We start from the raw sequence: 12,231 nt of genomic DNA, 5'->3' as shown, positions 1-12,231 counted from the left end.
CTCATGAACCCCTATCACATTCATCCACCTCCACAATACCTTAATTACAAGGGTACACTGTCACAACTGGTTCTTGTATGTGATTTCAAGGTCTTGAACTCATATCCTCATGCTTGCCTGGCAAGCACTTTATCATCTGAACTATCTGTCCAGCTCCCTTTGTTACTATTTATTTACTCTTACTGAATACACATTCTAGATTTTGATATTCCACATAAGCCTGGACCAGCCTCCCAGACTCCTGGGCTACATTTCACCAATCTGCTGTATATATCTCAGACACAAAGTGGGGGAGAGGGAAGAAGAAACTCCCTACTCCCCCACCCACAAACTTGTTTTCAAAGGGCTCTAGCTGCTCTGAGTCTGGAGTCATAATAAGCCTGCTGAATTAGCTACTAAGAGAGGAAAAGGCTGAGAAACTATTAGGCAGATGCCTGGCTACTTTGAGACTTTATGACTCCAGGGGCCTTTGAGACACTGAGCGGGGAAGGGGGCATGGAGGGAGACTGGATATGAAGTTGAGGCTGAGCTCATTTTCAATTATCTTTTTCTATTAATTCACAATATTGTCATTACTATTATTCTTTAACACTGGCAGATATGTTTATGTGGTTGATTGAACTCAATCAAGGCCTTTAGGTATTTCGAGCCATTTCCAAATCTAATAGAGACAATAGACTATAGAGAAGATATTATTGCTATGAGAATTAAGAAGAGTATTAGCCATGAATTTATTCAGAAAATACAATACACAGGTACATGATATATAAACTATATAATTAAAGCTCTCTTACAGTGTTTATCAAGCATTTAACATTTATAATATTGGTTACTTTAAAAATCTTAGTTAATTACCACTAAGATGCAGTTCTTTCACAGTGTACATTTCACAGAGATTTTAAAACATTGAGTAGCTACTCAGTGATCACATGGATGTTAACTGGTAGAGATATTATTGTGATTGTTATTACTAGCTTTTTTTTCCATAGGACCCTGACTCTAACAAGCCATTGTACATATATCCATGTTCAAACACACTAGTGAGATAAGACAGATTCACCTGAATACATAGGGAACAGATATTATGCAATAATACACAGCCAAGTGCACTTCTGAACACCTGTAATTCCTGCACTGGAGAGGTAGTGTCTTAGTTAGGGTTTCCTATTGCTTCTACTAAACACTATGACCAAAAGGCTAGCTATGAAGGAAAGGGTTTATTTGGCTTACACTTCAGCATTGCTGTTCATCACTGAAAGATAGGAACTTGAACTGGGAAGGATCCCAGACATAGGAGCTGATGTAGAGGCCATGCAGGGGAGCTGCTTACTGGTTGCTCCACATGGCTTGATGAGCCTACCTTCTTATAGAACCCAGGACCAACAGTGGCTCCATCCACCATGGGCTGGTCTCTCCCCCATTGATCACTAAATGAGAAAATGCCTCATTGAGGGATTTTCTCAGCTGAGTCTCCTACCTCTGATGATTCAATATTTAGTCAAGTTGACAAACAAAACCAGCCAGTTATAGGTAGAGACAGGGGGATAAAGAGTTCAAGGTTATCTTCAGCTGCATACAAAATCCAGGTCTCAAATAAACAAACAACAACAAAAACAGAGAGAAAGAACAGAGAGAAAAATAAAACCCTAACAGGAAAAAGCCCTTGTTGGTGTATAGACTTTAACTTCTCCTCTACAATCATGGTATTTTTGAATTTTTTATTTCAATGCCAATTCCCAAGGTGATAAATTATGGACAGCAAAATGCAAAAGCTGCCAGAATTATTTTCTCTTAGGGGAATTTGAGGCCCATGGTAGGTGACAATAGAAAGCATTCTAGGGGAAAATAATTAACTCTTTCACTCAGCCACCAGATATGTCCTGTGCATTGTAAAAGACACTGATTGAAGAGACAGCTATGGTGTGTCAAGGTGCTTGGATCTACAGATATCAAAGACTACTGCTTTTGTTGCATCTTTGTAATGCCACCTATTTCAATGAAATGGCAATAATCTGGGGACAGTGGCTCCATTTGAGATCTTGACTGTGGATGCTAGAATTTGGGAATCTACCATAACAATCATTAGCCACTTTGGTTAATTACACTTGAATTCAAACATATTAAAATGAAATCTTAGAAACCCATCAGGGACTCTGTCACCATAGCCACAGTTCTAGTGTTCAGGACCTCTTTCACCCACATTTCAATAACTCAACATATAGCCTGGCTGAGGGCTTCATACTTGCTGACTCATTCTATCAATACGTAGAGCTCCACTCCAGAGAACTACAACAGAATGGGTAAAATATAGGTTAGACTTAAACAACTTTGGTTCTCCTTATATATTTGGTAAAATGGATACTCAGAAAGAGGTAGCCACACAAGGGACATACAGTGCACCTAACCTCAAGTGAAAACAGTCCTTGCCAAGTAATAGCCCTGTTTCCAACATTGTCTTGCCCAGCATGCCAGTTTCCATTACAATCTAAGGTTATTTTGGCATAAAATTTGTTTGATATGCTTTGCATGTTCTGTGGAAACCAGATAGTCTTCAGGGGAAGCCCTCAAGAGCAGAACCAGCCATTTCCACAGGAGATCATGTGCATCAGAAGAAAGAAGAAGAAGAAGAGGAAAGAAGAAGAAGAAGAAGAAGAAGAAGAAGAAGAAGAAGAAGAAGAAGAAGAAGAAGAAGAAGAAGAAGAAGAAGAAGAAGAAGAAGAAGAGAAAAGCAGCAGCTGTCCTGTGCGGATGGCTCCTGGTACTGTGATTGGCAAGCAATATCTGTTTTAATAGTCTGGGGTTATTATAACAGGGGGAAAACAAGAATCAGAAAGCTGCATTAACTTGTTCTAGATTATCCAGTAACAAGGTGGGAAGGAGAATAGGAGAGACAGGAAGAAAGCAAGGGAAGGGGAGAGAGGTATGGACTGAATCTGGGTCTTGATCTATGAGTCCACATTTTCTCTAACCTTGAATTTTATCTTAAGGCTTTATTTTCATGAGATAAGAAACAAATAAAATGGCAGGTTTTCCTGTTTTTTCTGGCTCTCCTTAAAATTAAAAAATTAAAACAAATGTAAAACCAGCTTGAACAAGAACCATTCCTGCTTGGAGAGCCACACTTGCTCTTCTCCATCCTGGTCAATTATAGCAGTTCTCCCCCATCTATACACTGGGAGCCCCTGGAAACATGGCTGAGGCTGTGAGAGATAGAAGGAGATATGGGTGAGGCTTCTGAAAACCAGGGATACGCTGAGGATTCTGAGTTATCCCTTGCACCTCTGTCTCAAGATGGATGAGAGAGACAAACACAGAGACTCCCTTGATGACAGGTTCCCTTCCAACCTCAGTCACAGTTATGCCACTTCAAATCCATATTGGCAAGGAGGAGAGATGGCTTTATTCTTGTGTGATAAGGTGTTATCATCTCTTATTCATGTAGGGTTTACCTTGTAGTCACTTTGAGGACTGAAATATTTGCTTAAGAGTTCTCCCAATGGATCTCCTAGAGCAGGAGGAATGCAGCAGGCTAGTGAGTTTTTCTCACCATGAGTTGAGTTTGTTTTGCAAAAATAAACACAGTGAAATGAGTCTTTGGAGACTATCTGAATCCAAATGGGAATGCAAGCCTAGTGGGGGAAGGGTGTGACTATACCACAGAGGGCTAAGGCACTGAAGCTTGGTTTAGAAAGTAAAAATGATTTCAGAAATTAAATCTTTTAGTCCATTTGTTTTCAGCAGATAACTGTCATGATCTGGATTTATTTGATCATTTTGCAAATATTAAGTTCCTGCAATGTGCCTGCTACTCTTCTAGGCCCTACAAACTGCAGCATGCACCAGAGAGGCACATCCAGGCTCCCATGAGGCTGGCATTCATCTAGCATATTTTTCTCAACTTGGGACTTTGGAACTGTCAGGAGGCATTGTTAATTTACATAACATGGAGAAGGTAGAACACTTTTGGAATCTAAGAGTGGATTTCATGGATGTTGTAAACCATGCTGCCATATATAAAACAACCTGAGCACAACTGGCGATTGTCAGCTAGTGCTGAAGGCACTGGGAAACCCTGACCTAGCCATAAGCCCAAGAACAGCACAGACCTGTCTCCTTGCATATAAATCACAGTCAGTACCACAGTGCCAAGTGAGCAGAATATAAATAACAAATCAAATAAAGTAAGGATATACCAATGTCAGACTTTAAATATTACAAACAAAATTTGAAAACCTGTGTTTTTTTTTTTTTTTTTTTTTTTTTTTTTACTTCCACGTACAAGTCCCTGGTATTCAATTTGAGACATCCACAATTAGGAACTTCAGGTTACCGGTTATTTCTGAGAGAAATGACTAATGAGGTAGGGTCTGTGACAAATAGGCATAGACTTTTTAATTTGCCACCCAAAAGGATCAGTGGCAGATTTTATTCATCAGATACCAGCTGCAAGCATGTACTCATCATTGGATGTATCTAACTACCTTTTGAAATTCAACTACAGAGATCCTGGCTTCAAAGCTGAATGAGCAAAAGAAATGAGGTTAAGTAACCTGTCCAAGCCCATTCAACACAGCAGAGGCCAACTCTGAAACATAGCACTTTGGCCTCAAAACATGCACAGTACCTACATTTCCTCTTGGGGTGTTTCCTCTCATTGATGTTTAGGAACCCACCATTTAGCATCCCCAACTAGTCAGTTGGTATTGCTTCCAGACTCAAACTGCAAACAAATGTAGAGACCTAATCCAAAATGGTAATACAGATTCATTCAAGCCAATGCTTGAACATGTTTGTCATCTACACTCTGGGTCCCACTTTCTGAACCATTATCACCTTCCACAATCATAAGTATTCCTCCTGCTTATGTCACTATTGTAATTTTTAGACATCCAAGACTAGTGAATTCTCATACAGACAAGCTCCAGGGAAGAGTTTCTAAACCTGGTAATCAGCTCAGGGGTCAGGCTGTGGGAAAAGGTGGATGTAATATATAAAGATCAGACTATAGCCCAGCTTCAGAATGGGGGAGAGGGGAAAGACTATGGGAGTTGCACATACCTAGATCTGTCTGACTAGGCTCTACTCACTGTATAATTTCAAATAAGTCATTTAATATGCCTCTAGTTTCCTATTCTTGAAAAAGATCTCTATTAATACTTGCATTGTAGAGTTGATTAGAGGATCAAATGAGCCAATAATGCATTTCATCACTATTAAAATGCGCATCTACAAGTTACCGTCTCTGGAATTTGAATGTGACTTACAATTGACAGATTATCATAGATAATGTGTGCAGGGTTTGATTGTTTGTTTGTTTGTTTGTTTGTTTTTGCTCCATGATGCATAAAATAAAGTGTAAATTACTAATTTTGTGTTAGAGTCAATAATAGAGTTATGGCTGGAATTACAAAATCCTAAAATATCAGGAATTATTGCCAGCTCTTAGCACATCATCAGGGCCCACTAAATGTAAGTTCAGAACAGATTATCTAGGGTTTGAGTCTGACCTGAAGGCACATATGAAGATTTGGATCCATACAGCATGTGGAGAGGTCACACTCTGGGCTCTCTTCATGCAGAATCACCTTGGCAAGAAGAAATGACAAAACTCTGGCTGTAATAAATTACAATGGACAGCTCTCCATGTTTGCAGGCAATGTTTGTAACCATATTCCTCCTCTGGAGCACAATTTACAGCATAAAACCATCAATCCCTCCACCTGGCCTCCCAGTCTCCCAGCAAGCCATTCAGATTGTGAGCCCAGTGATGTGTATGTCATGTTGCATGCTCAGACAGACTCTATGGGACCAGTGATAAGCCCTTTCCAAATACCATCCCTCAGCTTAAACATGGCCACACAACAACAAATCAGTTTGGCCTCACAATAGCACATCTGAATCCTCTTGGTTATTTTTATTATTGCAATGCCACTTTCTGTTGTTTATTTTTTCTAAATTTTGACTTATTTATTCGATAGTTAGTGGACATGAAGCTCATTTGGACAGTTTTTGGTCAACATTTACTTGTGCTAAAGAGTTGACTTGAGAGAGGCAACATGTTGAGTTCATCAAGATAGAGAGTAATTGTGTCTAATAAAACTATTTTCCCATCCTTACTCCTAAGTATGTGACCTTCTTTCTATATAAAAGCTGTCCAAATACTATAAATTCTCTAGGCTTCTATAGAACAAATGATAATAGTAGATGATGACATTGATGATGGTGTTTTGTGTAAGGTAAGATGGAGAAGGAGACACTGCCTCCATGCCATTCAATGAAAGAGAAGATTTAAAATAACAAAATCAAAAAAAAAAGAAAGAAAAAAAAGAAAACAAAAACTACAGACTTACTCCAAACAGAGAAAGAGAGGAAATACTTAGAAAGAGGCAGAGAGAAAGACAAGTGATGGCCAGGCATGGGGGCACATACTTTAATTCTAGGAATTTAAAGTTATAGGCAGGTGGATCCTCTGAGGTTAAAGAAAATGTGGTCTACATACTGAATTTGAAAACATGTTCAACACCCTTGGCTATCAGAAAACTTGAAGGACTAAAGTAAGAAAATATACATGCATACAATGGAATTTTATTTAGGTGAAATATGAAACTATGATGTTTTTGGTAAAAATAGGGAAATGAAAAATAGAATAATGAGTGAAATAAGCCAGACTCAGAACCACAAATACATTATTCTATCATGTAGTGTATAGAGTATAGGGCTGTGTGTGTGTATGTGTGTGTGTGTGTGTGTGTATGTGTGTGTGTATGTGTGCATGCTTGTAAGAGATAGAGAAATGTGAAAGAAATAAGACAGTGAGAAGGGAGAAGAGAAAAGAGGTGAAGGGAAAAAGAGAGAGTAATGAAACACACTTGACAATAGAAAATTATATTCTGGAAAAGGAATGGGACCAGATGGAATGAGAAGCACAATGAAGGGTACTGTCGGGGGAATGAATAAGAATGAAATATAATGAGACATATCTATGAAATGAAAATATCACAATGAAACCTGTTGCTTCAGGTGACAACTTAAAAAAAAAACTAGTATGTTACATCTTAGACACTGTTCAATGAAGTGTGCATCCAAATATCTAATTCTGGGTTAAAGGTATCATGCTAAGTCAGTGGCAGATACATCTCTGTGTATTTGAGTCCAGTCTGGTCTACATGGCAAATTCCAACACTACATAGAGCTGATCAAACCGTCCATAAGGTACATATCCTTTAAACATCCCAATCTTTCATAATAGAAAGATTGCTTCCAGTGGTTGCCTAGTTGCCCAATTAGACCTGGACCATGACACATTATGGTTCCATTGTCATGTTCTTACCTGCAATTCTAGGTAGCAGCCCAAATTAGGTCAAAACGGCTCCCTGAATGGCAGGATTGTCTGGAGCAGTGCATGTGATGAATTTAGCCTCATTCTGTGGTATAGAGACACAACAATAAAGGCTACTTTTTCAAATTCCATAGAAAAATCTTGTGTTGTCATGCCATATCCCTAACATAGAATCTCTTGCTTCAACAATGGAAGGTTTAATGGCATTGCATGGACTCTTCTAAGTACATTTGAAGGTGCTGTACTAAAAGGGGTTTGTTTCAGGCCATACCAAAATTAAAATGAATGGTAGGTGTTTAATTCCAATCCCCCTTTTTCTCCAATACAACCTGTGACTGCAACATGTTCTATTTGACATGGGTATACCCATATGATGTTCAAGATGATCAAGTAAGTTTGGCATTTGGATCATAGATCAAAGTGCCAAGAATAAGGAGTTGTGGTAAGGAAGATTCACATGGGTTTACTCCATCTCGTTTTTGTAATGCACCAAACAGCATGATTAACTGCAGGCCCCATGCTGTACAGCAGATCTCTAGGATCCAATCACTTTTTATGGCTGAAACTTTATGCCAAGCAATGAGCTTCTTGATTTCTACTCACCAAGTTCCTGGTAACTGCCATTTTAGTCTATGCTTTTTAATTTTTAATTTTACTGTTCATCTATGTATGTGCCACATGTGTGGGTGTCCACAGAGGCCAGACAAGACATTCAGTACTCTAGAACTAGAGTTACAGAAGGTTGTGATCCACTAGATGTGGGTGTCGAGTCTCCTTCTGAGTGCTGAGTGATCTCAGTTCATTAATCCATACTTTTATGAGTCTTACTACTTTTAAATTCATGTAAATATTCTTGCTACAAAAGAAAAAAGGGAAGGGAGAGTGAAAGATAGGGGAGAGGGAAGGAAACGTTTGGAGATGGTGATGGCATCCAAGTATGTAGATTTAAGCAGGGGGGTGTTATATGTGGCATTTCCATCAATGAAGCTATTAACAGTAAAATAAAGAGAAAAGGCATTTCCCTCATTGCATAGTGAATTGCTCCAGAATTAACCCTAAGTTTTCAGATTAGAAGTTGAACTTAGAAATCCATGGAGGGTGCATGTGGTTCCTAGGTTTGCCCTCTGCCTCCTAGCCAAGTCTTGTTTTTACCCTAGTGCCCACCACAGAGGTTTCCACACAAAGCTTCTTGTATAGTTTACCTTGGCACAATAAAAAGCCGTGTCATGTTTGGTACAGAAAATTAGGAAAATACTGAGGAAAAAAAGAAAGTTGTGACAAAAATAAAATGATCTGTTTCCCACCACCCAGAGAGCTGTAGATAACTTGGCACAGTTCCTTCCAGGCCTCTCCCTCTGCATAGCTTCAGGTTTGTTTTCCCTTTCATCTTCACACACTTGTGAATACTTTGTATACACAATTTGCTACCAGATTTCCCACTTAAATTAGAAGTATTTCCATGTTATTACAGCCTGTTTGTAAACATTGCTTCCTTCCCAATAATGAAATGCAGCATTCCCTGACCTCCTTCCACCATCAGCCTATTTATATGCTTGCAAGAATCACTTTTAACCATTTACATTTCAGGTTTTCCTGACAGTTACTTCAATTATATTTCCTATTGCTGTAATGAAAGCCCATGACCAAAAGTAACTTCCAGGATAATGAGTTTATTTTGACTTCCAGTTCTAGAGAGAGTCCAGTATGACAAGGAAAGCATGGTAGCAGGCAACCAGAGTAGAGCAGGTGGAATGTCCAGGCCAAGGAAAGTTCACTTTGTGCTAGGCCTCCCTCATAGTGCCTAATAACTGTTTGCCCTAGATTCAAAATTACAGAAAGATAAGTTCCTAGAAAATTACCAACTTAGTGACCCCACCCAGAAAGGTACAGTCATGACTGAATACTTATTATGATATGACTGGTTTTGGTTGGTGTTGTTGTTTGGTTTCTTTGACCTGGTCATACAGATGCCCAAACATTATTTGGAGTTGCCTTACCCACTTGGCAGAACACAGACCAATTTTTATATCCTTGCATAAATGTTGAAGGTCTTCTTATATGAACCCCCCCCTGGGGGGGGAACCAATAACAACAACAACAAAACCCTTCCCCATACCTCTCCTCAAGGACATGACTAAGATTTGGCATTAAGGATGTCTGCCTGTCCTGCCAGCAACTGAGCAATCTTTTAACTCTAATCAGATTGAGTCTATTGTTTTATCCCAGGAATCACAAAACTGATAAAATAGGCATCTGGGAAAGTGAGAGAATGAATGGGAAGTGAGGGGAAGAAATACACTATTATAGCCAATCCTAGTGACATAGTTCCTCCAGAAATTTCCTCCTACAAGTTTCACAGTTCTCCAAAGCATGGGGACCTTGCCTTCCTTCACATTAAATATTTCCTCCCGCTGCTTCCCCAATACTTCATTTGAATTTCACTTCCTATTGCAATTATTATTTTGAAATAATTTCCAAGCCCCACTTTTATCTTCCTGGTAACTGCTTATCCTACAAGATTTTAAAAGATCTCTTCTTGCTATTCTTTTAAACCTTTCTCAATTTTGAATCATAGTTGTTTTTTCAATTAATCAGTTTTGATAATGTTTACAGTCTTGATCTGAGACTTGAAAATTATTTTAAAAATTTATATTATTGTGAAAAGTCATCTGTTAATGGCTGCATAATATTCCATAATTTGACTGTACCACAACTTACTTTAATATTATAAGAACATAGGTTAGATTGTAATGTAGTTCTTTAATTATTTGCTGTTATGAATTGTGCTATACTAAGAGATCTGACTTTCTGTGCCTGTATCTGTTTTTATTTGTTCAGTAGTGACAGGCTTTATATGCCATCATGTACTCTTGATCAAGATTCATTGAATGAATGGACCAAGCATAGCAAGTCTGAACAGTGTTAAGGCCTCTGATACCTTGCTACTCCACAGCAAGTCTTCTAAGTCTTGGATATCTGGGAAGCAAGAATCATTCTCATATAAACCTTATTTGAACAAAAGGAAGGAAAACTGCACTGATTTCCAATCACTAAGCATTGCCTAATTTTGTAATTAAAGTTTTATTTAAAACATTGCCACACCAATTCCAATCTTAGGCATATACCCAAATGACCAACATCCATGCAACAAAGACATCTATTCAGCTATGTTCATAGCAACATTATTTGTAATAGCAAGAACACTGAAGCAATCTAGATGCCCCTCAATTGAAGAATGGGTAAAGATGTGGCACATTTACACAATGTAATACTACTCAGCAGGAAAAAAACAAACAAACAAAACAAAATGGAATCTTGATATTCACAGGCAAATGGATGGAACTTGAAGAAACCATCCTGAGTGAGGTAACCCAGTCACAAAAAGAGGAACATGGTATATACTCACTCATATATGGATTTTAGACAGAGCAAAGGATCACCAGCCTATAATTCACACCACCAGAGAAGCTAGGATACAAGGAGGAACCTAAGACATTCATACAATGTCCCTCACAGGAGGGGAAAGGAACAAGATCTCTTGAGCATATTGGAAATGGGGGTAGGGAGCAGTGAATGGAGAGGGAGTTAGGAGAAAGAGAAGGGGAGAAGAGGAGAACATGTGGGACCAGGAAGATTGAGTCAGGGGATGAATAGACAAGAGCAAAAGAATAGAAGGAGCCATTATAGGTTTGAAGAGAAAACTGACTCTAGAGAAATGTTCAGAGACCTACAAGGATGGCCCCAACTAACAATCTAAGTAACAGTGGAAAAGCTACCTTAAATGTCCTTCCCTGATAATGAGATTGATAACTAACTGATAGAAACAGAAGAAGCAAACACCCACAGCTAAACATGGAGCCAAACTCCTGGAATCTAGTTGCAAAGAGGGAAGAGTAATAAGAAAAGGGGTCAAGACCAGGCTGGAGAATCCCAAAGAAACAGCTGACCTGAAAAGGGGGGAGGCTCATGAACCCCCAGACTGATAGTTAGGAAACCAGCATTATATCGACTCAGACCCCCTGAAAGTGGGTCTCAGTTATAAAGCCTGCACAGTCTAAGGGACCTGTGACAGTGCAACCAGGATGTATCCCTGGTGCACAAAAGGACTCTGGGAGCACATTCTCTGTGGAGGGATACTCCCTTAGCCTAGAGGCAGGGGCAAGGGCCTAGACCCTACACCAAATGACTTTACAGATTTTGATGATTCCTCCTGGAAGGCACCACCCATCCTGTGTGTTTGGGGGACATGGGAGGAAGGGAGAGGGAACTGGGATCGATATGTCTATAAATTACCAGTTACATACTTCAGTGATATAGGTGGGTCTTGTTGGCAAAGATCATAACATTCAGGTGGTAAAATATAGTAGGCTTAAATGCTTACTGCTGGCAGGGTTATGGTGGCCCAGACATTAGTCACACAGCAGGCAGAGACAGGCAGATATCTGAGTTTGAGGCCAACCTGATCTACAGAGCAAGTTTCAGAGAAATCCAGTCTCCAAAAGAAAAAAAAAGAAAAAAGAAAAATACTTACTGCATGGGAGTTATGGAAATATTGATAGAATTCTTGCCTACTAGGTCTTAATACAACTAAGATTAATGTCACAGTTTTAGACAGAAGGAATCACCTGGAATGGGCTTTGCCTGTCTTCCTGAGTATTCTTCTTCAATGCCTTGGGCAAGCACTTGTCTCAAGAGAAGAACAGGGAAGTATGTAATCCAACTATGTAACAAGCAGGCTTGCATATACTAGTTCTTTTAGTTTTCTTAGCAATCTTGTGAAGCAACTCCTACTTCTGTCAAGTCTTCTGTTTACAGACGAAAGAACTGGCATAAAATCACACCTGTGGTGTGATCAGAAAAAAATCACAAGAAAAAGCAGGGTGCCTGCAGAC

The sequence above is a fragment of the Phodopus roborovskii genome, unplaced genomic scaffold, assembly GCF_943737965.1.
Source record: "Phodopus roborovskii unplaced genomic scaffold, PHOROB, whole genome shotgun sequence".
Classification (NCBI taxonomy): Eukaryota; Metazoa; Chordata; class Mammalia; order Rodentia; family Cricetidae; genus Phodopus; species Phodopus roborovskii.
This window is presented reverse-complemented; position numbering follows the sequence as displayed.